The sequence below is a fragment of the Mauremys mutica genome, chromosome 6 (assembly GCF_020497125.1).
Source record: "Mauremys mutica isolate MM-2020 ecotype Southern chromosome 6, ASM2049712v1, whole genome shotgun sequence".
NCBI lineage: Eukaryota > Metazoa > Chordata > Testudines > Geoemydidae > Mauremys > Mauremys mutica.
In genome coordinates, this window is record NC_059077.1 from 53,555,787 (window position 1) to 53,583,733 (window position 27,947).

At 39.5% G+C, this 27,947-nt stretch overlaps 1 long non-coding RNA gene across 1 annotated transcript; it reads right to left on the reverse strand.

Moving 5' to 3' along the window:
* Positions 1-23,939, reverse strand: LOC123372357. The gene is made up of 3 exons (XR_006580236.1): positions 23,813-23,939; positions 17,372-17,477; positions 1-79 (listed from the first exon to the last, which is right to left on the reverse strand). It is a non-coding gene; the product is annotated as an uncharacterized LOC123372357 (long non-coding RNA).
* Between the last annotated feature and the right edge of the window lie 4,008 nt (positions 23,940-27,947).

A 27,947-nucleotide genomic window follows, 5' to 3' on the forward strand; every position in this document is an offset into this window, starting at 1 on the left:
CGTGACTAGTCCCAGTTGATCTCAAGTGAACTATTCATATAAGTAAAGTTTCTCCCACGTGTGTTTGTGGAACGAGGCCCTAAAATAAAAAAAACTGATATTAATATAGATTCCACATACATTGTGCTTTTTCCAGAGATTCACACTTAAAAGTTAATTAACTGCTTTTTAGGGATAGATATTAGTTTAACCAGATTACAGTAATATAAAAAATACTAGAAGGTATACTTAGCATGTACCAGTACGTACATTATTTTTGTATTCCTTTTTATTCTAATTTGTATCTATTCACAAATTCATTATATATAAAATACTCAAGCTACGAGGATGGGCAATTAAAACACATGCTATGCAGTATATATTATTAAATGAAATACACATCCTTTTTTTAAAAAAAAAGTTAATTCACAGACAGGAACGAAACCATTCAGTTTAACATGACTGTCTAGTGGCTTTGTGCATTTGTTTGTTTGTTTTGTAAAGTATCTTTGCAAGGCACTGTCATCAGTACTAAAGTAATTTACAGTGGAGAATATTTTTAGAAGATGTTCATTTACGAGTCCATAAAAAGGTCATGCAGTAAGATATACATGTATTTGTAATTCATATTGTTCTGTGTTTCTATTGTACTCTAAGCTTCCATCATGGCTGAGAGATGGGAAGCTGGCATGCAAGCAGTGCAGCAGGGAAAAAAAAAAAAAAAAAAAAAGGAAAGCTCTTTGAAAACACAAGTAGCAGGGCTTTTTTTCCCAGCTGCTAATTATAACAATGCTTCTTTTATTTAAAAATAAATAAATATTTGTGGCAGTGAAGGTATATATGGCCATTCTTCAATATGCATTCTGTTAAATATTATTAATACTACTTTTGGCCCAAAAGGAAGATGTTTTCATTCTGGCCTTTCAAGAATCTCAGTCTGCCCATTCAAAGAGATGACAGAAAAATGAGCCTGAATGCGCAGGCATTAAACATTTAAATTCTCTACTCCTTGGTCATTACATTGACTGCCATATTTTACATCTTCCCCTCCCCCACTATACTTTTGCAGATTTTACTTAATTTGCATGAACTCATTATGAATATAGCCTTTGTTCTACTGATATGGAATACAGTACAGTGACAAAGCAAAACCTACATGCAGAGAGGGATTTGTTCACCTACTGATATTAGCATTTCATTTATCAACATGATTTATTAGTTAAACCAGAGGCATTCTTTCTGCTTGTAAAATAATAATAGATTTACAATTATTTTTAAAAGTGAATGCTATTGGTTAAAGCCCCTACAAAAATCTTCCTATTCCAGTTAGTTTAAACATATATACTAGTGATAGGTAAGCAGTAATAATGCATTTATGACAAGTGGGCGTGTCTACTGTTCATCTATCCATAAGGATTTGGATAAAGTGGCCTTATAAAATGTATTTCATATTCTGTATATGCAATTCACTGTGGACAGCTAACCTTTAAGTTCAAGGGTTGTCTCTTTCCCATGATCTTAAAACAAAGGGATTTGACTCTGTAAGTGTACTGTAAATTTCAGGTTGTTCCATGTTGTAGCGTACCCAGTACTTTTTAATTTTATGGAAATTTTGGGGCTAATTCTTCAAAACTTACTCATAGATTTCTGCGGATCTACTCACAAGAGGAATGATTATTTGCATGAGTAAGATTTCCCAAATCAGGTCCTGAATTTCTCCATTAACAAAGTATCCAACTGAAAGTGATAATGCTGATCCAGCTTCCATTAAAGACAATGACAAAACTCCAATTGACTTCAATGTGAGCATGATTGGGCCCATAGTGTAGAAACATACACAACTTTTTACCATAATTTTTTTCCCCTTTGTGTTCAGAGGATGATTAGACTGCACGGGGAATGTCAAGTCAGGTCCCTTGATCCTGAAAGGTGCCTGGCACCCTCCACTTCAGTGGAATTATTTAAAGAAGGGCTCCTCATATTGCAGGATCAGCCCCTTTTCTTTGATTTAATACAATCTGTGAAGGCATTAGATTAATCAACTATAGTCTAATTAAACTCCTTTTTGAACAGGAAGACTTTTTAGTGGCACTAATGCTATTCTGCTATGGTAAAACACAAACACAAAAAAGCAAGCTGTTTCTGAAAGTAGAATCTCTTTCATGTTGTTCATAAAGAGACCAATCCTGCCCCCACCTCAATGGCTTCAGAAGGTCCCTGGCAGAGGAATTGGTTACAATTCATTGATTTGATTTGCCTCAGAAAGCTGATCCACAGCCCTCTAAGCTGTAGAATGGTAAAATCCCTCCCCCTCTATGATTACTGCCATGCAACTGCTTATTCAGCAGTTTGGACTGGGTGCTACCATGAGTATTTGGCTCCAAGAGAGTTACATTCATTTTATATTGTCTAATGCAACAATTTATTGTCTGTGCTATTGTGGTTATTAATTTTAATCTTCAATTATCTCAAATGTTTCTTGCACTGGTGAATTTTACCATGTTTCACAACATTTGATTATGCAAAAGCATATGTGAGGTGTATGATGTTATTATTTAATCCTTATATCCTAGTAGCACCCATGATGTGCTAGGCACTGTTCACATAAACAGGAAGTTACAGTCCCCGCCCCAAAGAGTTCACAATGTAAGAATATGCACATTTAGGCTCCAGTTCTGCAACTGATAGCACACAAGCCAAATGCTGCCCCTTCAATGAGCTTTGTGCGAGTGCACCAGCCCCATGATGTGCAATCAATTGTAGGACTGGAATCTTATTCTCTATCCCAATAATATATACCAGTTATTAATAATATTTAGAGATTCAATCCTAAAGGCATGTATAATAAATAATAATAAAATAATTATAATCCTACTTTGCCTGGGTGATAGAAAGATAAATAAAAGATGATGGCCCAGATTTTTGGCTAATGGTAAATCAAAATGAAGTCAATGATGAAGCTAAATCAGTTTACACCAACTGAAATCTGACCCAATATCTCTGCCCTAAGGAGCTTACAATCAAAGTCCTAGGCTGTGTGTGGGACTTAAAGAGTTTGAAAAACCTGGCACAAGGAGTCTCTCCCACACCTTGTGTAGCCCACATAAAAAACAAGCAGATTTGAAGACCCTTCAGTCAGGAGAGTCCAAAGACTGCTGCTCCCTGCCAGGAGCATACCACACTCCAAAGAGAGTGAGGAGGGGGAAAAGAGGCATGGCTCCACCTTCTCATGTACTGGCTAGTGGGACTGCCCAGCTACATGCAGCGGTGGCTCCAGGCACCAGCGCTCCAAGAGCGTGCCTGGGGTGGCAAGCTGTGGGGGACCCCCTGCCGGTCCCTGTGAGGGCAGCAGTCAGGCAGCCTTCGGCAGCTTGCCTGCAAGAGGTCAGCCGGTCCCCTGAATTGGGCAGCAATTCAGCAGCGGGTACACTGAAGCTGTGGGACCAGCGGACCTCCTGCAGGCAAGCTGCCGAATCCATGGTACCGGGGACTTCCTGCAAGCAAGCCACCGAAGGCAGCCTGCCTACTGTGCTTGGGGTGGCAAAAAAGCTAGAGCTGCCCCTGGCTACGTGAGGTAGGTGGAATAATCAGCACCTCATGAAGTAAGCATGTTCTGCTTCTGTGCACCCAGAATGCCTCCTTGTGCTAACCACGTGGCTGTGCTTCCACACTCAGGGGTGCTGGAACAATTTGTAGAGTGGTGGTTCTGAGAGCCATTGAACCTAACTGTAAGCCCTGTATATAATGGAAACCACTTCAAGCCGGGGGATGCGGCAACACCCTCAGCACTCCTAGTTCCAGCACTTATGTCCACACTTCGCAAGACACAGGCATGGGTAAGCCCAAAGACAGATGTAACAAGATGCTTTGCATGATAAGGAATGTAGGATCAGATTATCAGGATTGCGTTTCAAGGTCAGATTCTGCTCTCAGTTAAATGTTTTTTTTTTTTACTCTGAAGTAAATCAATGGATCAGTGTACATGCAAGTATATTATAAGAGTGCAACTGAGGCCAGAGCCTGGCCTGTAATGATTTAATTATGATAAGTGCTAAATTTCCTGTTGGGCACCTTACAGTTAAATATACATGGGCCAGAACCTCAGTTGGTGAAAATTGGTAAAGCTATGATTTCAATATCACTATGCTAATTTACACCACTTGGGATCTGACCCAGATATTTAATTTTAAAGGTTATAACATTGCAATTATTCATCATTATGACCTGTCTTGGAAATTTGCAAAGAACCATTCTAGAGTGCCTAATTGAACCTAAAACTCACTCTGCGGGCCTTGTACACCCCACTGGGCTGGGACTCAGCTCAGTTTGATGAGTTTTCTACCAGTGTAATTCCATGGAGTTACACCAGTATCAAGCTGGTGAAACAGAGTAGGGACTCAGGCTCCAGGACTTTGAGGTCAGCTCCTATTCCATGATGGAAGTACAACTTTTGTAATGCCTACTGAATGCTGCCTGGGGCCTTTCACAGACATCCTGCACCCAGGACCAGTCTGTAACTTTAGGGTAAACAAGCTCTTGGGAATTACACTGGGTGGGTGGGTTTCCACAATGAGTTATTCCCCGGATGAAAGATCAGTCAGTTAAGGAAGTGTTTGAAAGAATTTGTGGCCATGAGTCTTCAGGCTTTTCCTAGCTGACAGTTTTTGTTTTGAAGATAAGAGAGAGATATGTAGAAATGGGACAGAAACCCAAAGATTAATCTACTCATACACTCTGCCTCGGTCCCAGCATATTTAGGTGTGGGTATCTCAGCTGTAGCAAACTATTTTCTTGGGCATCTCTCATGTACAGGAAATGTTAGCTCTGCTTACAGTGTCCAGCACAATGAGATCCTCCTATTGCAATACATATAATCAATAAATAATGGTAATAGTGATTCAAGGGAGCACCCAAAGCTGTGTCATCCTCTGTTTCAGGGTTTTATAGCTGAGTCGGCTGGAGTAAGTCATGAAGCCTGCTGTGCCCAGTGTGGGGAGGTAGAATTGGGTAAATATTTTATAATTAGTAATTTGATTTATTTCACCTCTTTCTGTTCACTTTTGGTTCAATTGTCTTCAAACTGATTGTGACTTTTTAAAAATATATTTGTTATTCACAATTATTTGCTGAATAATTTCTTCACATAATTCTCTGTCTATAGCTTTATTAGTGATCTTATTCAAAGTTTAACCTGATTTGATTGGGCACATAGGTAACATGGTATGTTTCTGTTCTCTGATTGGCTTAACATAACTCTTCAAATCAGGCTCTTGGTGCAAATACTGATGAGTAGGAATTGGAAATTCTCTCTCCATGAATATTCTGTAATATTTGCTTAAAATTTGCTGTTTTAATGACCATTCCTGCCAGTAAACTTGTCCACTAGAACATTCACAGCAAGCAAACATAAAAGAGGGGCAAACACAATTAAAGTCAGTAGTTTAAAAATGTGAACAAACATTCTCAGAAAATGATGTGCAGTATTCACCAAGCTCTACTGCAAGGACTAGTCCGGAGAACTGAGTGTCCTCTGTGTGAGCATGGTCTTCTTCTAAGCAACTCAGCAATTTGAAAACAAGGAGCTGGGTTTGTTTATTTGTTTTTGGCTTTCAGGTCAGGTCAACCTTATTATTGAATTGATTGGCCTATAGTGAAGCCAATACCTTTGGCTTGTGCAGCTCTGAGGCTGCAGGTTATTTCATCCTATTTTATTTGGTGACATTTAAGTTTAAATTGTCAACATCCAACCTCTATTTATGCATGTGCAAAAGTCCATACAGACACATATGCTTCCACACTTTATTAGTGCAATTACCTGAATGTCTGTTTCAATATTTCTAAAATATGCACAACTATTAGTATTCCTCACAAAATGCATTGAAACAAATCTGTTTTGTGGGTGCAAATTATGCTGTTTATGTGCAAGCAGGTACTAGGTTTTTTTTTATTACAGCGGCTGGTGTTTGCATCTGCAAAACACTGGCATCTCTATGTATATGCACAAGCAGAGACCAAATATAGGTCCGGCTGCAAAGTTGGACTTTAAACTACCAACTCGTTCTCATTCTTCGGAAGTTCATATTGGAGAGGGTTGAGTTGTCAGTAATAAGGATTGTGCTGTGTTACTGTAGACACCAGGTAGATTCATATATGGCATGCACCAATAAATTACTTCCTAAATCATTAGTATTTATGTTTATAAAGTGCCTTGAACAAGATACATAAGCAAAACTAAAATATAAAATATCACAAACAAAAGATTTATAATAAAAATATTTTAGCACAAACTCTAAGCTAACATTTAGAACAGTAGCTGCAGTTATAGGGCCCAATTTTGCAGCCCTCACTCAGGCAAACCTCTCACTAAAGTCAAGGGATATTTTGGCTGACCTAAACAAACAATAGGGGCTATATTCTGCCGTCTCTTCTACACGCAGCACTTCCATTGAGGCTAATGGGAGTCTTGTCAGCATCCAAGGGCAAAATTTGGCCCAATAAAAGTTTAACAGTGTTGACTTATAAAAACCCTGGGGGTTATTTTTGGAAGTGCAATAAAAGCATGATTAAATTGCCTCAAGCTAATAAAACATGGTATGGAATTGTTCAAGGTATAGATTTTGTTTAATACATAATTTCCCTATTATCATCACTTTTTTGGTTTGGTGTATTTAATTTTGAGTTTAGAAAGTTAAACCAGGAAGGGCTTGAATCTCAAAACTGTGCACACAATTATGTGCATAATGATCAGTTGTGTCCCAGAGGTACTGGCCTGTACTGGGATCTGAGGAGAGCTGTACAGGCACAAGATAAACTTCAGAAAAGTGAGGAAGAATCTTTCCCCAATTCCCCAATATGACATTCAACTCTATGGTGCCTGCCCACATCTCAGGTAAAATGTCAAACATTTTTGAGTGATGCTCCACCATTATACCATTAAGCAAGGAAGATGCACTTAGTTGGTCCACAGGAACTGGTCTAATTTCTTCTAACTAGTTCTGTATTTCTGTTCAGTTCACAACTCTTCCTTGCCAAGATCTCAGGAAGCAGGCCACTTTTTATTTTGCAAATAAAGTCAATCGGAGGTTATCCCTGATCTCATCTACTCAGATACACTGCCTTTCAAACTGGTTACGTTCTTCACTAGCCTGTCTGTAACTGCTGCCCGAACTTCCAGACTAAACTTTACTCCCACTACTAGGAACAGAACCCGTAACCCTGATATCCAACCTTTCACTGCTGTTTCACAAAGATGTATAACATATTGACAAACTATGTGTCATGTCTCTCTTTGGGAGTTCATCCACATAGGGGAAAACACCCTACCTCTGCTATTAGTTACTCCTTTCGATCCAGTAAAAGAGGCTTTGCTGTATTTTTGAAGGTCCTATGTTCAAACTATGCTGATCCCACATGTGAGAAAAAAATAATATGTGATCATATAATTAAAGACTGTACCCTAATCAGGGCCAGCTCTAGGTTTTTGCCGCCCCAAGCAAAAAAATGTTTGGCTGTCCCCAACCCCAGCCCTGGGCTCTCACTCCCCCCCACACCAATGCCCTCCCCCACCCACACCCCCTGCTACCCTAGCCCTGGGCTCTCTCTTTCCCTCCCACCTGCACCCCCCGCCACCCCAGCCCTGGGCTGCCCTCAACCAGTGCTGACCCCTCCTGCTCACTCCTCGTCTCCAGCCAGTCTGGTGCTGGCTGGGTTGGGGTAAGCAGCGGGGCTCCTGGGCCGTGCCTCAGCCCAGAATCCCTCCAGTCAGGGCTCCCACCTCCAGGACCGGATGGGACTTGGGAGGGCAGAGCCAGCAGGGGGCTGAGGAGCCAGGGCATGGTAGCCTCAGAGGGAGCAGAGCCCCGGAGAGCGGGACACAGGCCCCGCCTGGCAGCGCCCCGCCCTCTATGGCCCCGCTGCTGCTGCTGCTTCTGGCCGCCCTGTCGCAGTCCCTGGGCGGCTCGGGCCGCTTCACCCAGCCCTGACTGCGGCGCTGGGGGGCGGTCACCCTGCAGCACCTGCAGGCAGCTTCGTGTGGCCCGCGGGGCGGCCCCCAGTGACTGTCCCCCACTCGGAGCCTGCCCGGCCCGGCCCAGCCACAAGGTGCGGGCGCTGCTCCCCTGTGGCACAAACCACAGCGGCCCCAGGGCGCCCCTCCTCCCCCACACACAACGCACTGCTGCTGCCAGGGCCGGCCTTAGGCTTTTGCTGCCCAAAGCAAAAAAAAAAGGATGGCCGGAATGCTGCCCCTGAAAATGTGCCGCCCCAAGCAGGTGCTTGGTTTGCTGGTGCCTAGAGCCAGCCCTGACCCTAATGCATACAAAGAGGCCAAAGTAAGTTGTACAGGTAACCTTAATTCTTGCATTTCCAAATTTTCAAGAGCTTGACCTTTTACATTCTTCTTTTACTGTAATTTGTCGTATGTTTTATTTTCCATAAAATTGCAACAATTGCAATTATTTCAGGGTCCTGCCACTAACTTAGGAGGGGGTCCTCTCTCTGCTATATAATAGCTAGCTAGCTAGATGTAAAGCGAGTGAGATGGGAGCTCCTCCTAAATTAATGTTAGGGCCCTTGAATAATTATAATTATTGAAATGTTTTTAGATTGCAAAACACTCCACATAGAAGTGATTTTGGATTTATACTCACATTCGTTGTATTGGTTGTCTGCATTTTGGGTAATAGGAGCTCTCTCTTTAAGAGCAAGAATATTTAATTGCAGATGGGGGCGACACAATTGTAGAGTATGCTTGAAGAAGCCTGAGAACAGTGCATGTGGTAGGTTTGTCTGTGTATTCAGTGAAAGGAAGACCCTGCTTATGTAAGCGCCAACGAGGTCACAACTCAGTTTAATGCTCTTATTTGAAGAAAGCAACACCTATTTTTGAAGGTATAACATTAGAGATCTGTAGGCCTCCAGCCTACCTTAGTAGGGATTACAAGTTGTTCTCAACCTATGCATGCTTGGTAGCCTTATATGATATGAGTTTAGTGGGTCTCAATTCCAGATCCTATGTCACAAATTCACCACCATACTTTGCGCTAATTGGCAGATTCAGAAGATAGGTCAAGAACTGCATGGGCCATGGAGAATTACATACCCATTTTATCTCCATAGAAATTCCCACAGAGATCAAAGTTAAGGTATGCTGATAGTGCAGCGTGTATGGAAATCTTGGCCTCCTTCATACACTGCAGCTCTGAAACCAATAATTTCACCAGCACTAAATCCTCAACAAAGAGTAAACTGAAATGTGTAGTTGTATGCAAGCTATTTTCAAACATGCAAATTATTTTAAATATTAAAAGATGAAGCTTCACAAAGTTTAACAATATACTCCCTATTGTGTGGCCAGCCAGCTCCGCTGACCAGTGCAGAGATCAGGGCAAAACTATGCCCCTTCTGCCTCCTATATGCTTTCAGGGATCTTGTACCTTCAGAAGTCTTCAGAGGTTCTAAGGAATAGTTCGTGCACTCAGGGGGGCTGCAAGGACCATAACTGTGCCAGGCTGATGTGCTAGGGCACAAAAGTAGAGAGAAGGCTTCTTGTGCTCTCCCTTTGCACACCTTGGAGCAGTCAGGCATAATCTGGCTCATAAACTGCATATGCCAATACCATGATTATATACACAATAAAGTTTCTGTGCATACAAATGGTCAATTAAATTACACATTTACATGCCAAATAACTGATTTTCACTTTTAATTATGGTAACGGCAAGTACAGATCAGGCATGCAATTTTGCATACATTTTTGTGTGCATAATTGCACATATTAGATAGATAAGATAGGTGAGGTAATATATTTTATTGGACCAACTTCTTGACCTGAAGAAGAACTCTGTGTAAGCTCAAAAGCTTGTCTCTCTCACCAATGTAAGTTGGTCCAATAAAAGATATTACCTCACCTACCTTATCTCTCTAATATCCTGTGACCAACACTGCATAATTGCACACATCGTTTTAAAAAATGAGCTATAAGCTGACTGGAATTGAAGATTTTAAATATTTTAGTACTGGTGATTGTAATCATTTTATTATTATTTTTATTAACTCTACTATTGAAATCAGCAAACAAACTTTTGCATGGTTATATGCCTTATCTGCCTTTGAAACCTCCAAAACCCATGAGGTTTGCCCATCACTCAGTACCTGCGTAGTGGTATATCTTTTTTATAAAACTTTCCTATTTCATTCTCACGATTTTGATTCTGTGTTTGTATTATTGGAATGGTTTTTACCCTGCTCTATATTTCAAAGATGGGCCGAAACCAAAATCCTAGTTCCAGACTCCTCCCAAAGGATGTTCAGCTTTGGATCTTAAATTCACAGCTGTAGCATCCCTATGTCATACAAACATGACTGAAAACTTCAAGTCTGAACATCAAGAAAATTTGGGTCTACATATAAACTATGTGATACAGGCCCATTTCTTCTATAGTTAATGCCTGACAAACTCAGTAACCCACAAATTACTCTGAATGTTAGTTTAAAAGTTCTGAGGGACATAAGAAAACATTAAGAAAATAGATAGAACATTTGAGTCAAGGAGACCAAAACCTAATCTTGACCAGCCTTTCTAGATGTTGTCTTGAAGACCTCCCATTGCTGTCAGATATTCACAGAAAATTATTGAATACAGATACCTTCAACAGCAGCTTTTGGGAATCCAGTGGGTAGAGCCGTTAAAATACATCCATCCCAAATACCTCAGTGTAATATCTGAACATCTAAGTTCAATAGATGTTCAGCAGAGTTGTTCATTTTAGTAGAGGGGAATAAAACTCAGAAAGGTCAATCTTGGTAGAGAATTCATTCTCAAGTAAAGAGTGTGGTTTGCAACACTATGGAGATATGAAAGGAGCCTGACAGAAACTTGGTAAAATTTTAGACTCATTCATTGTAATTAAGCTGTTTTTAAGAATTTCACTAGTATGTATTAAGCTTTCCTTAGCCATCATTCTCTGTGTTTAAACAAATAATCACTTATATTTTCTGTACATATTTCTGTGATGTACCTTAAAAGAAATACCTCTTCTGCTTTATATAGTCTGGATGGAATTGTACCACTTTGTTTGGACGACTTATAATTTCTACAGAGAGAATTATTTGCCTGCCTTCAGTTCCAGAAAAAAGGATCAAGAAAAAGGGGAAAGTAACTGTTGATTTGGTGGTCTGACAGCCAGGATGCTAGGTCATCCTCATAGTAATTGTCAATAACCTCATAGTAATTGTCCTTTTTCAACCTAGGGATAGGCTGTGTACCAAAAGGTTACCTCTGGGCGGTGACTAGATAGTTTCATTGAGCTTGATCCTCTGGGACTAACAATACAGCTGGGCCTCATAACAAGGTTTTGAAAGGAGTGAGGAAAAGATGGGAGCCAGAGGCCAGTAGTGTGGTCTCAGTGGGAAGGGTGGGACATAAAAAAAGAAGAGGTATCTTAATGAGAGACAACTGGATAGACCTTTGACTAGCAGAGGCGGCTATGAATCTGAGAGGGACACATCATTCAATAACCAAATAAAAAGAATCCCAAGGAAAGGAATTCAACTGGCAAATTTAATTTCAATCACAAATAGCTTCATTACCATGAACAGGGGTTTACACAGTTATTCTCATTAATGTTAACAGGTGTAACACATTGAGAATACAGTAAGAGACAGATTGTAAATGACCCTCGTGTGCAAGTGCAGATGTGAGGAGGGAAGTGTACCATAGGCGCCAACTCTGTAGGTGCTCTGGGGCTGGAGCACCCACGGTAAAAAAAATGGTGGGTGCTTAGCACCCATCAGCAGCCCCCCATCAACACCTCTCCCTCACACCAGTGCCTCCTGCCCGCTGGTGGGCGCTGCCAATCAGCGCCTCCTCCGCTCTCCCAGCTCCTACTGTCTGCCACAGATCAGCTGTTTTGCAGGATCTGGAGGTGTGTGGTGGGGAGGGCAGAGGAGCAAGAGTGCAGTGCACTCGGGGGAGGGGCGGAACTGGGTGGGGTGGGACCAGGAAGAGGCGGGGCAGGGTGGGCATTAGGGAAGGGGTGGAGTGGGGACAGGGTCTGGGCAGAGCCAGGGGGAGCACCCCTGGCAGATAGAAACTCAGCACCTATGGGAAGTATAAAGGGTGGGATCCACTAAGTGACTTAAGCATTATGATACTGAGTGCCTTTTAGGTGCCTAGAAAATCACAGGAACAACACTGCAATCCACAAACCGTGAGTTAGGCACTTAGGCTCCTATACAATGAATGGAGAATTAGGCACCTTGAGCTACTATCCACAAAAGCCAGCATGCTAGGCAGGGAGCTACCTAAGCTAGCCACTGGAAGATGCCAGTGAGAGGGATCTGTTCTAAGCACTGCCTCTCTTTTGTAGATAGGTGCCAAAGCCCAGAGAGGTGCCTGTCTCTGCTTAGTGATACACAAACTGGGGGCATTCCGCTGCCTAAGTTGATGCAAGGCCTGAAACAAAAGAGCTGGGAGTAGGCAGAAAAGGAAGAGGTCTTTCATTATAAACTTTAGCTTAGGTAATAGGGTAGTCTGACCCTAATAACATCCCAGTACAAGAAGGCAAGGGGCTCACTGGTGTCTGGTAGTGAGTTTCAGCTGATCTGATTAGTTCAGCGTACCCCAACTCAGTAATGTCATAACCTGTGTCTAAGTGTCATGTAAGATATCAATAGAAAGCTAATAACATACTGATCATTAATGTTATTAATGTAAGGTGCATGTAAAGAAGACAAATTCAAAATTATAAGCATATTGGGAATGATCTTGTTCAAGTGTCTGCCAGACAGGACTGAAGTTACCCCATCTAGACAAAGGAATGTAAGATATCAATAGAAAGCTAATAACATACTGATCATTAATGTTATTAATGTAAGGTGCATGTAAAGAAGACAAATTCAAATTCAAATTTCAAATTCAAAATTATAAGCATATTGGGAATGATCTTGTTCAAGTGTCTGCCAGACAGGACTGAAGTTACCCCATCTAGACAAAGGAATGTGGTTCTGCCACCTTGATGGTACTTCCAAGACACATTAAGAGACAGTGGGAATGCTTTTACATAAAAACCATCAAGCTAACAAGGGGAGGAGATGACCAATCAGCATCACAGCAAGGGTAGGCAATTGCAGGAACAGATAAATTTATTTGCATTTTAGCAAACACCAGTATGGGGAAAAATCGGCATAGAAACTCCTTCACCAGCAAACTCCATGTCTCCTTCCTCACAGCTTGAAGGAATTTTACTTTGGGGGGGTTAAGCATCAGAAGAATCCATTTCAAAGGTTAATTGGACTATAAAATCAAGTGTCAAGGAACCCCAAATAAAGACGACAACAGAACCAAGCACATCAGACTTTGTGGAAGATCCTGACCAGAGGGTTGGTCAGCCATCTTGCTGGAAGATAGATTGGTAAAGAAACAACACAACAAGACTTTGTTTAAGGTAAAGTCTTAGCCATTAGAAAGTTTTTTTCACTTTTATTTGCTTGTAACCATTTCTAACACTATCTTTTATACTTGAACTCACTTAAAATCCTAAATCCTTTTGTTAATAAATTGTTTTACTTTTAATATAAACCAACCCGGTCATGTGTTTGAATTAAAGTGATATTGTTAACACCAGTCAAAGTGATAAACTGAGCATTTTGTCTCTTTAGAGGAGAAAACAAACTTAATTATTCCTCTGAATGGTCCAGGAGAGGGCTGGACATTGCCGAGCAATTCAGGACTGGCATAGGTGATGACTTTGTGGGTGCTCCAGGGCTGGAGCACACATGGAAAAAAAATAGTGGGTGCTCAGCATCCATCGGCAGCCCCTTTGATCAGTTCCTACTCCTCCCCACCTGCCAATGATCAGCTATTGAATGGCATGCAGGAGGCACTATGGAGGAAGGGAAAGGGTGAGAGCAGGGCACACTCAGGGGAGGGGATGGAACAGGGTGTGAAGAGGTGGGTAGGGATGGGGTTTGAAGGAAGAGGTAGAGTGGCAGTCAAGCAACCCCGGCAACTCAGAAAAATGGCACGTCTGGGGTGCTGATTGCCAAGTATAACCAATGCTGGCATATACCAGAGCATGTCTGTGATGTAACAAGCAGGCTGCTGGAATCAGAGTTGCTGGTTCAGTGCTGCTTGTCACACAGACACTCAGGGCATGCTTGTCTGTGGGCTGTCAGCATCCAAGCTGTGAGCCACAGCAGCAGAGCATTGAAGGCACTCAGGGTTACAGGGCAGGTGGTGACACAGATCCTCACTGGTCTGGATTGCATCCCAGAACATGACAGGTACTCACCGAGGAGGTGGGAGATTCCCAGTTCAAGTATCCCCTCCTCAGGAAGGAGAGAGGGGATTTGAACAGGGATCTGCCACCTCTCAGGTAAGTGCCCTAACCACTACACTAAAGATTATAAGAGAGCTCCGCCTCCCCCTCCCGCAGCTGTTTTGTGTGAGGGGCTCAATCCAATAGGTGGACTCCAAGCTCACCTACCATATCGGGTCCCCAGACACTACTTAGGTGGCTGAATGCCTGTCTTCCCCAATTCACTAATAGGATGCAGTACACTTTCTCAGAGGCAGAAACATAGGTTCCTCAGGAGCTTTTTCTGTAAAAACTTAAGTGCCAAGTGAGGTTAGATGCTCACAGGATTAGGTGGCAGCCAAGCCAGAGTTTTGTGGATCTCATTGATGCCTAAAAATGGGACTCAGGCACATGAGTATCTTACAGAATCACACCCAAAAGCCTTTGTCCCGCTTATATCGCTAGTGTTTTCAAATTTCTTCAAAAACCTGTACAAACGCTGAATCAAATCCAGCTTGCCTTACTCATGTGAGTAGCCCCACCACTGTAACCGAGAGCAGAATTTGACACAAGCGGAATACTTATAGGAATATGGCAAACAGGATTTTGTCGATTAATTCGTTAATCCTCATAATACCCCTGGGAATTAGGTCATTCAATTTTGAAAAAAGTTAAATTTTCTCAAATATGGGCAACATTTTAGGTGAAATTTAGGCCCATTTTCAATCAAAGCTGCACCGACAATTAAAAAATAAAGCAAAGTTTACACATCTTTATATTTTAGATGTGAAAACACCCCTTTCACAAAATTTCATGAAAAAAATGACATTTTTCAAACACAAAACTGCCTAAAATTAAATTATGAAAAAAAATCCAAACAGCTTGCACACAGATTCTCATGATCCTAGTATAAAACATGGTGGTGGTCTGAGTGTAATTCCTAGTGGACAGATGTCCACATGATAACACAAATCACCATTGGCAGTGTCAGCAAAAAGACTAAGGACTGAATGGGTATGGAGACAACATTCCTTCAAAACCATCCTGAGGAGCAGTGGTGGAGCAATGTAGGGAACTTTCCATTGCTGTACATGTTCTGGACTTTAATAAAGGACGTCAGTCTTCAAGACATGATTTAAAGCCTCCAAGAAACTAAACTTTACAGGATACTTTCCTTTACAGTGTTCTAGCTAAACAACAGCCTCCATTGTTTCAGGCTGTAGCATAAATCATCAGCACCTGAGTTATGCATAATGAACAAAAGACTAAGGTGAATAATAGCATCAAAATCAATTTAAGATCTCATTAAAAACTGCAAAGAATAAGACTAGTGCTACGATTACAAGTATTAAAGAGAGTAAGCATCTTTTTGTATTCTAAATTAGTAAAATATTGTTTAAGTGAAGTGCTCTGATAGTAATAGATGGGCAGGGTATTGGTATCACAGAATAATATAACATTAAAGAAGTACTTCAAAACAATCTAAACATTTAAGTGGATTCTAAAATTAGAGCCCACTAAAAATTAGATAATATTTTTCCCTTTTCAACATATGCCTAATTCCTAATAACATTAATGAGCATTCCATACTTGGATTGGGCCAAAATCTGTCTCAGTTAAAAGCACCCAACTTCCACAAAAGGACACTGTGTGCACATGTGTGCAGCATTTGTCTTTAAGAGAGGATAATACACCTATAAATCTTACTGGTGAGTTCTAGTGTACAGGACATTCATTAACTTTAAATTAACTTGCATATACATGGATTTGTGTTAGATATCTAAACTGCCTGATAAAGTTGTGGGAAACTCTCTCATTCAAACCATTTCTGAAAATCCATCTGACTGTTCCTATTTTCATGCCTATTGCATTTTTTGTATTGTGTGCTTTGTATTACTAAGGACCCAGTTTTGCTAGCCCTATGTTTATAGAACAAGTCAAACCTGCTGAAGTAAATAGTATTTCTGAACATTAAGGATTTGCAGTATTGTCTGTAATATGTTTTAGAATGTTTAAAATGTATTATTGTATAGCAATTTGAGCTCTTTGGTGGGGGTGTTTTATAAATAATAAAATTATTAATTTAGTTATTACAGTGAAGGCTTTTTTTTAATAAGATGACAAAAGCATAATGCATAATATCAGTAAAATCATATTGACTTTATCTCACCAAAATTATTAGCAGAGACTGAGTACTTTATTTTGAACTGCTGGCAACTTAACAACCATTCATTATCCTTTATATTGTCAACACAACCAAGTTTTTAAATACTCAAAGGGGAGAAACAATTAGTTAAAGTGATTATATAATAATTAATATCTTTTAGAGCCCAGACTGATATCTGAAATGAAGAAGGAGTAGATAATTTATATAACCTCAAGGAAAGAGAGTCAGACAGAACAAGGTATACCTCAAACTTCAATGTATTTTCTGCTTCTGTACAGATATAACTTAAAGAACAAAAATATATTTTTTAAATAAATCACACTAGTTTTGATGCATATTATATGCCAAATCCTGTTACTTTACTAGCTGAGCCTCATTCTGCTCTCATTTTATACCAACCTAACTCCATAGGCCTGATTTACACCAGGATAAGGGGCACTCAGCCCCTTGCAGGATCGGAACATCTATGATTAATTGTCCACTTTTTCATTTAAAACTGACTGTGGGGTTTTTTTAAAATGGTATTTGTGATGTTGGAAAGTTTTTCTCTACAAATGAACTGAAAACTAGCATGTGATTGTATTTCACATTCTATAATAGGTTGATTGGTAAATAACTCCTTAGCACTGCAACTTCAAGATGCTAGCTTGTTGTAACAGAACTTTTGACTTTAATTGTCAGTAAATTCTGTACATCATCTGATGACATACAGAAGGTTTTAATATTTCTTCTGCTCCCATTGACTAAATACTTTTTAGAAAGGGGTTTGTGTTTCCCATGTCTCACAGAGTTATGACATCCCAGGTTTACCCAGGTTCCTGGCTCTTTTGGCTTCAGGCATATGGAACTTTTGCTCGGCCTCACAATGTCAACACACAGTCAGCTGGACATATATCACTTTGAATTTCTTGCCTTTCCGCAATATTACCTTAGATTGGCAGAGGAGACCTCATTCTAGCCTAATTCCAGAATAATTCCAAATAGTCATTTCAGTCATTCTTCTCTACAACATAAGTCACAAGCCATCTTCTACTCTGAAACATAGAATTATTAAACTGTATTAGAAAAAGTTATTTGTTGCAAATCATGTTCATTTTTCTGAGTAAAACATAACTTTAAAGGACAGAATCTTTCACGTTATGTGCAATACACTAATGCATATATGTGCTTATCTACTGAGAGAAAAAAATCTTTCAGTTTATAGATAGCAGAGCACAAAAATAATTACATATTATTTTATGTTTCAGGTAATTTTCTCTTTAACATAGTTGTTATAGCAAATGTATATAAATAGTAGTAAGAGAGAACATGAAGTAGCATTATCAAATGGTCTGAGTGTGGGAATGGGCACCGGGAAACCGTGTATCTTAATCCCAGCTCTGACACTGACTCGCTCCAGGACTTCAGGTAAATCATTCTACCTCTCTCTGTCTCATTACCTCTGTAAAATGCCCTATTGTGGTGCATATTACCTCAGTGTAACTCTAATCTTTTTTATTATGTTAAGTGCTAGATATTATATTAATAAAGGTTAACACAATAGACTTCTTTAAAAATACATTTACTGTGCACAAAAATCAAATGAGATTATGAAATGCAGTGAAGTGAATAATTAGTAAATAAAATAATAAACCTGTAAATATAACAGTTTTTTCCTGTCATCAATCCATCTCAAAACTCCCTTTGACAGCCATGGGAGTTCCATATGTGGAACAATGGCATGAAAGATGGCATTAAGCTACAAGTCCTTCCTACAGACCCCCATTTAAGTAACTTTGCTGGGTGCTGGGGAATTCTGGAGGGGCAAGCAAAATCTGTTTGTCTTAGATTTCCATATGGTGTCTGTTACCATATCATCAAATGAAGTCTCAGAATAGTTGATATCTTAGCAAAAGAACTAGAATAGTTTCGATTGGAATTAGGCATCTAGTCACTTTTGAAAATCCCAATAGGCACCTATCTGTATCTTGAGGTGCTTACATACCTTCAAAAATCTGATATACCAATGATATACCTGAGATACATTAATGATATTATCATCCTCTGGGCACAAAACCTAAACTCCCTCAGAGATTTCCACCACAACTTTAACCACCATCATCCATCCATCCATCTTTAGAATATTCCTGCACCAACATCAGCTTCCTGGACACCATGATCAATTTCAGCAATGGAACCCCACAGATCATTAAGGAGTTACAACCCATACTAGATGGAGACTGCATCTCCCCACAGACCAGAACACAGACCAGAACACGCAAACTCAAAGCAGCAGCAGATCCTGCCACAACAACAGATGCAAAACCTGTAGACATTATCTCCACTGCTACAACACTCCCCTTAACCCACTTTCAAGATCCATGGGTCCTACACATGCCTATCACAACACATGCTGTACCTCATCCAGTGCATCAAATAATCCAACAACTATGTGAGTAAAACCAGACAATCACTTCGCTCTCTACAAACTCACACAGAATAATTATAAAAGACAAAAACACCTTTTCACCCATGGGCAAACACATTTTAAAAACTGATCATCCAAATCTGACCTCTCATTCCTTGTCTTCAAAGGAAACTTACACAACACCTTCAAAAGTAATCCTGGGAATTTCAATGGATAACTCTGCCAGACACAGAGGCGGCTCTAGGAATTCTGCCGCCCCAAGCACGACAGGCAGGCTGCCTTCCGCAGCTTGCCTGCGGAGGGTCCGCTGGTCCCGTGGCTTCGGCGGACCTCCCACAGGCCTGCGGGAGGTCCACCGAAGCTGCAGGACCAGTGGACCCTCCTCAGGCACGCCGCCGAGGGCAGCCTGCCTGCCACCCTCGCGGCGCCGGCAGAGCGCCCCCCACGGCTTGCCGCCCCAAGCATGCGCTTGGTGTGCTGGGGCCTGGAGCCGCCCCTGGCTAGACACGAAAAATCATGGACTCAACAGAGACACTGGTTTTATGGCTCATTACAACAAATTGTAACTTTCCTTTGTTCTACTACTGCAAAGGTGTTAATTGCCTGCTGCACTGTAACTGGTCACCAGCAACTTGTGTTAACCCATTATGCTTGTATGTAGATATGATACTCTGATTACTTTTCCCAAACCTGAAGAAGGGCTCTGTGTAAGCTCAAAAGCTTGTCTCTTCCACCAACTGAAGTTGTTCTAGTAGAAGATCTCACCTCACCCACCTCGACTCTTCAAAAATCTGGCCTTTTGTGTCCTCTCACTATACAGGCAGTGGAACCACATGATCCTACTGTGTCAATGGGGGAGTATTTGGGCTTAAATAGGTAGCACACTTCAGAGTAACAAGAAAGAAAGAAAGAAAGAAAAGTAGACTGCAGGAATAAATCTTGTAAAATCACTTAATTTTTGGTATCTCAACCCAAAATGTAGCATGTTCTGTACAAAACAGGCCTCTTAAATGGGAGGCAGTGAAGTCCAGTAACTATGCCATTAGACCTGCACTCTCTTCCTTGGTTTGGGCACTGGCCTAGAAGTTGGGAGACACGGGTTCAATTCTCTGCTCTTCCACAGATTTCCTGTATGATCTTGGGCAAGTCACTTAGGCTCTGTGTGCCTCAGTTTCTCATCAGTAAAAATGGATATAATAGCACTTCCCTACCTCACAGGAGAGTTGTGAGGAGAAATACATGTAAAGATTCTGAAGCACTTTGAGAGCGACCAATGAACGATGTTATATAAAAAAGCAAGGTAATATTATTTCACTATTTGGGGAAAATAAATCACATGCCTCAGTTTCCCACCTGTAAAATGGGGGTAAGGATACCTTCCTTTGTAAAGCACTTTGAGACCTACAAACAAAAGAGCGTTATATCAGAGCTAAAGATTATTTATCTTAATACTTCTGAAAAGATTAGAGATGGATTTGTAAATGAATAACATTTGTATATAGGAAAGTCAAGCATTTAATTTTTTTTTCCCATAGCAGTGTTTTGTAGCACAAGATAGCACACACTACTGTATTGATGTAGGGGAAATCCTTCTTTCCTTCCTTATGGCCACAGAAGACTAACTACAACTCTATGTGATCCCTCCCCTCTTTGAGGGCTGCTCCTACTACTACTTAGGTCAAATAGACTAGCCCCTTTCACAAGCACTGAATTATCACACAAAGTAAAAGGCAAATTCTGACAATTAACTGTGGTCCACAGCAGAGAGTAGGAAATAGCACCACAAAAATCATATACATGCAGGAAAACTTAAGTTTTTTTGTCAAACACTTTCTTATCTGGGTTTGAGCAGTCTGAGTAATGTCAGAAAATACACAGACCTGGGCCTAGGACATCTTTAAGAAAAATGTTCATTTAACAATGTTTTATTATATATCATTGAATAAAGTCATAACACAATATTGCTTTTGAATACTGTTTTGATATAAGAACATTGGGTTAAAATGATTTATATAGTCCCGTACAGGATAGAGGTCTTATATAAACTGGATTTATTATATTATTAGTGTTAACATTTCTTAACTACTATCATACACTGTGTAAAAGAGGCAACATATTTTAACCAAGGTTTCATGCAAAAAGATTCACCATTTTGTTCTGTGATATGTTGCACTCTCAAAATATTGCCTTTCTACAAAATTTAGGTACCATGAGTTTGATTCACATCAAAGTACACCTCTACCCTGTTATAACACCACCCGATATAACACAATTTCGGATATAATGCGGTAAAGCAGCACTCCGGGGGGGCAGGGCTGTGCACTCCGGCCGATCAAATCAAGTTCAATATAACACAGTCTCACCTATAACGCGGTAAGATTTTTTGGCTCCCAAAGACAGCATTATATTGAGGTAGAGGTGTATGTAATAACAAGATATCCAAAATATTGCTTAGAAGTCATAGTGGTATTCTAGCTATTTTTGAAATATTTTCCTGTGTGGGTTTTGGCATGTAAATTGGAGATGAAAAAAAACCAACAATAACAAATTTAACTAAAAATGTGGTGTCAATTCTTCAAATACTAATTTGCCTGTTGTGTCTTTTAGATTGTAAACCCCCCAAGGCTGGGATTGTCTCTTTTCTGTGTTTGCATAATGCCCATAATAATAATAATTTATAATCCAGCCATGGCTATTCTATAAGACCATCTCCCCCATTTGAGCTCAATGGGATGACTCAAGTGTGTAAAGTTAAGCATATGCATAAGGTCCTAATCCAGCAAGTGACAACATGTGGGCATACTGCTGTATTGAATCCACACAGAGCTCTGCTAACTTCATTGGGACTCCATGTGGGTACATAGTCTTCCCTCATGCTAGCAATTGCAGCAGGGGCGCCCCAGAGTTTACAGGATTGGAGCCTTTACAATTCATTAAAACAAAAGTCATTTCAGCTAGCGCTTTTTAGCTGACCCATAATTAAACTAAGGATTTCTCCTTTTTATTTCATTTTCTACTAGCATAATTTAAAAATATATATAATTAGATATTTTTTCTGATTATACATTTAATTACACTGAAACAGCCATTTAACTCTTCCTATTGAAATATTATCAGTTACAGAGAAATTGCTGATGTTTAATTTCTCCTGCACATTTTAACAATAGGAATAAAACATCTACATAGATGATCAGAACAACTCAGAAAAAATAAGTTTTCTTATTGGTCTGAACTCCACCCAAACACCTAACAGAACCCAACATTTTGGGAGGATTCTAGAAAGTTAAATTAAGTAACACCCTTACTAGGGATATTAATGTAATCAGATTTTTTTAAGTAATTGTTTGCAATAGAGGATTACTTTTTCAAGTACTATTTTGATATATAATTTGATTACTCATCTAAAAGAAGCATAATGGAGACTTCTTTCAGTTACTTTTCTGTGCTGTCTTCTCATCATTATTACTACTAGTTTGTTTTGTGATATGGCTTTGAACCTCAGTCATGGACCCAGGGTAGGATCTACAAAGGTAACTAGGTATTGGAAAGTTGAGCATCGGGTGCCTAGAAAAATCACAGGAGCAACACTGTGATCTGCAAAGCCTGTTAGGTGCTCCCTATCCTATAAATGGGGAGACATAGGTTCCTTAGACATGATCTACAAAAGCCAGCATGCTATATGGGGAGCCACCTAAATTAGCTGAAAGGAGATGTTGAATAATGGTGTGTGTGCTAGACCAGGGGTTCTCAAACTTTTGTACTGGTGATCCCTTTCACACAGCAAGCCTCTGAGTGCGACCCCCTTTATAAATTAAAAACATTTTTGTATATATTTAACACCATTATAAATGCTGGAGGCAAAGCAGAGTTTGGGGTGGAGGCTGACAGCTCCTGATCCCCCATGTAGTAACCTCGTGACCCCCAGTTTGAGAACCCCTGTGCTAGACTCTGCCCCTTTCTCAGAGATAGGCACATATGTCCAGTCTGTAGGAATGTGCCTCTTTCTGATTAGTGATCCACAAATGGGAACTTGTTACCTGGAGTCAGTGGATTCAGGTGCCCAAGAAATTGTGGATCTGGACCTAGAAACTCATTGTGCTCCGTGCTGCACAAACACAGAAAAAAAGATGGTCCCTGCCCCAAAGAGTTTACAATCCTACTATGAGAGAAGAGACAACAGATAGAAATAGAAGCAGAAAGAAACAAAACAAACTCCTGTGTAATTATGTAATGACTAGAATCTCATTATGCAATTCAAACACATGATACATCAGTCTGAAGCACCCAAGAACATTATTGATAAAAATGATTACGTTGGTATATTTATTTTGTAAGAAAAAATCAGAAATGTAACATGGTACTTTGTGCAAACAGCAATCCATATTTTAAAATAGAAGCTTTTGCAAAAGCATTTTTATCAAACCCGCCATATACTTTGATCCAAGGGTTGTTTTTACTCTGTTATAGACCAAAAGTTTAAAAGAGCCTCAGTCCAGCTTCTAATTTTATGCTTTCAACTGGTTCTAAGTTCAAAATTAAGCCTTCAGCTAATTAGGTGATTCTGATAACACTTAGGCACATGCATATCTTTACTCAAGTGAGTAGCCCCCCTGAAGTCTTTGTTTGCCTAAGAGTAGAGCATTAAAAACTCTTTTTAAAAGCTGTCTCTATATTTCACAAAATCCATGGTGCAGGATCTCATTAGGTGTATCTAGATAACATGATGGGCCAGCAGCTATTTTCAGATCTCATGTGCTCCAAAGGTATTTACTGCAGGTCAGAGGCATATTAATATATTTAAGGTATCAATGAAAATAGGAAAAGCTCCAGAGTGCATAATTTTCAAAAACAACAGGCCACCCCTTAGTGATTTCCAGACTTGCCAAACCCATCTTTATCAGCAATAGTATGGGTCTTGATAGTAGCAGGAAAAACTTGGAAAGAGTTAAAATGTAACTCTACCTTGAGATGTGACTATAAGCATAGCATCCCAGGTTCCTTATTTATTATCTCCTAGTTGTTCAATATCAATGTAGGCAGTTTATAAGGAACATTTTTCTAACTACCATCCTCACAAACTCTTGGGATGTGAAAGTTAAGAGTGGCTAGGATAACACCTTTTCATCAATAATGAAGGTTTTACAGATTAAATTCTGGCCTCAGTTACACCTGTGAAACTCTAGGGCCTTTAATAAGGATGCACTGGTGTTAATGTTCAATCTTGCAATTGAAAATTAGTAAACAAGGCCTTGATGCTGCAAACACATATATGTTTAACTTTATGCATAGACTTCAATGAAACTATTAACATCTATAAAGTTAAATACAGGTGTAAATGTTTGCAGGTTCAGAGCCTAAGTCTATTTTTTATATACAAGAAGGAATAGACTCCAGCTCAGTCTCTCTTAACTATGTTAGTTCTGCAAGACTAAAAGAATAAAAGGTTATTTTTGTCACTAATTCACAAAGTGTTGTTTCTATTCCCTGATTGGATGACCAAATCTTTATAAACAGGATGATGGGCTGATTGGGGTTTTGAATCTCCCAGGAAGGTGGGATAGAGGAGGGAACTTGAGAGTGAGCAGGAGATAAATAAGTTTAAGGAATTCTAGGCAATGTTAAATCTTTTCCATACAGAAGATCATTATACTTAGCTATGTATGTAGATCTTAGATTTAAAAAAACTAGGGTTCCTCCTGACTGAAGGAAAGAAATAGACATATATCTCCAATAGAAACAAGATTTATTTGACTTACAGGTTGTTTAGCAGACTTTAAAAATGTTTATCACACATATAATGTTTTTATTAGTTAAATGACTGGAGAAATACAAAAGATTCTAGGAATCATATTTCTTTAACTTCTTGAAAACAATTCCTGGAAAAGTCACACTCTCTCAAATGTTGTAAGAAAAAACTCACAAGCTCCTGGAAAATGAAATACTGCAAACACCATTGCTCACTCTGTCTGACACTCTTTATATTCTTTAACCAAATAAAAAAGATTCCTTTGATATTTAAAAGAAAAAAGGAGGGAAAATCTTGTTTGCAGCAGATGGGTCACATGAAAGGATCGTTTCAAATAATGTGTAATGATGTGTAATAGTTCCTGGAAAGCATTAAACTACAACTACTAATATTAAAGTAGAGCTATAACTATTTAAACAATATCTTGCAAAATAATTTAATTTTTTTAAAGGATCCTACTGAATAAAAATGGAAAGCTAACAGTACTAAATAAATAAAATTATCCCTTTTCAATGACAGTGCTAAATCAGTCCTGGTATATGGTCCAGCGTGCATAACAAGGGGAGCTCCTTAGCAGCAAGTTCAGGACAGAGTTATATGTCCCTTATCACCATCCTCCGAGGAAAGGCCTCTTCAGTACCTTCCTGTATGTCAACATCCTACTGCTTCTGCTGCAGACACTGAACCTCTTTTGGAGCTTGGTCTTGCACTGACAGTAGCCTCAGGACTTCATTGAAGTTCCCACTGCCTTCCAATGAGCATGATAGCCAAGTGAGTGCTGTTACACAGCATATGCTGGCATTAAGCACAGCATGTATAGCTTCTTCCACCACATTCCTTTGATGTGGTTTCTCACATACTTTCTACTCTGATGCTGCTGTTGCTTGTTTTCCCTCCACAATATGCCATTGCAAGGAGCTTGTCTAGCCCTTTGTGACTAGAGCAGTGACCGCTTCGGACACAGTGCAGCACATCCCTTTAAATGCCTCCTTCACAAGTGGTACCAAAGAATATCAGTTATGAGGCAATCATTCCATAACAATGCCAGGATGTACTCCAGGCAACAATGTGATGATTACATATCTCTCTATCCCAGAAGGGCTGCAGGAACACAATTGTCACAGCCCTCAACAATTCCCACACATCCTCAAGACTGCTGTTCATTTTATATTTATATGTTTTTGTTCCTCCTCCTTGTCCTCTGTTGAAACCTCCCTCCTCCCATTCCCATTTTTCCAAACCCACAAAGTTCTTTCAAGATGGCTGTGCAAACTCTTCCACTGCAAATACTCATGTAAATACATATGTATTCAAATATCCATGGATCTCTTTCTGCAGCTTTGTTCATACAAATATTAATGGAAAGAAAAAAAACTGAACATAAAACCATCAAAGTAAATTTGCAAGTTTTAGTTGCATGGATGGTCTCAATTTTTTTACAATATTGGCCCAGCCCTCTAAATAGGAAACATAAAACGAAGCACAGATATTCGATGAGAGGGAAATAAATCATGTGGAAAGCAGTCATGCTCCAAGAGACCTATGGTCTGGTTTTCTAAAGTTCAGGGTGGTCCCCTTTACTTCAATAGAAGGTTGAGCATCTCTGAAAATACAGTTGACAATCAACAAGAAATTGGAAATAAGGTTTTTCAATACAGTTTGGCAGGGGGAAAAATGCTTCTTCTATCTTGACCTGTATACAAAATGTCATTAAATCACATGAGTTGGGAAGGGATATTTTTATCTGCAGTTCTGATGATGCTGTATCTAGAATATTGTGTACAGTTCTGGACAATTTAGGACCAAAAAGATGTTGACAAACTGGAAGGAAAATAGAGAAAAGGAACTGTATGAAGAAAGTTTACAATAAGTGTACTTGGTTACATAACCATCTCCAAATATTTAAGAAGAGTGAAAAGTAAGGAAAGGAATTGTTTAGGGTGGTACAAGAAAAAATAATTATCCACAGCCAGACCATCTCAAGATTGGATATTAACAGATCTCAGAAACTAAGTGTGGATGGATCAGGTCAGTGTTTGTATGAAAGACAGTCAGGTGCTACCAGAAGTTTTTTTCATTAATCAATAGGTAGCATGAGTGAGAATTAAATCTGTGTCAACATAGTGCATTATTTTGTCAGAAGAATCATGTTTTGGATGAGTATAAAAGCAAGGTCATTTGAAATCCCATGGTAATGGATTTCACAAGAATAGGGTGAAACTCCCAAATCTAGTTATCATAGTATTTCATTAATTTACCCATCTATCCAATGTGCATATGAATTGCAAACTGTAAAGTCATAAACAATTTGAGGTCATTTGAACACAAAATTTATGTTCACATTCACACAAAGTGTGCAGTCACACAGTCTGTAAGTACTTATATTTTATAGTGGGCTGTTCATTCTAGCAGAGAAAGCTATAACACGATCCAATGGCTGGAAGTTAAAGCTAGACAAATTCAGACTGGAAATAAGGTATAAATTTTTAACAGTGAGGGAATTTAACCATTAGGATAATTTTGTCAAGGATCATGGTGGACTTTCTATCAATGACAATTTTAAAATCAGGATTAGATGTTTTTTTGAAAGATCTGCTCTGGGAATTATTTTGGGGAAGTTCTATGGCCTCTGTTATACAAGAGGTCAGACTAGATGATTACAATCGTTCCTCTTGGCCTTGAAATCTATGAATCTACGCACATGCATGTGAGAAAATTCCCCTTTAGGACTGGGAGACAAGTCAGACAAAACATTAAATGGTAACAATACTAAGACAACTTCCCACTAATTAGGGAGATTACAAGCGTGTGTATGGTGTTAAGGATTCTAAGTTTGATGGTGCAAAAGAACTTTGATACACAGATATCAGTAAAACAAATGGATTTCTTCCTTGTAAAACCAGGAGATTCTTTTGTGACACAAATATTAAATGATGAAAATTTTAAGACATTTCCCACTAATTGGAGGAACTACAGGAAGGTGCACTGTGCATAGGTCTCTGTCCAGGAATAATACAACACAGACCTCTGGCAGATAGTACAAAGGAATTTAGATATCAGTGCAAAAAATAAATGTCCCCTTATAAAACCGACAAATACTTATGTCAGGTTAAATAAAAAACAAAAATAAGACAGTTCCCAAAGGAATTACAGAAGGTAATAAATGTCACACAACAACAAGAACTATGGCTAGTACTAGGAGAAAATATTTTCTTCCAGATTTTTATAGCAAGATCAGAAGGCCAATCTGAAATGTCATTTTTCTGAGAAATCAAAGGAAAATGGCACTTGATCCCTCACTTGGTCAGGGATACCAGAAACACCACTAAGACCTCCATCATCTTGCTTGGC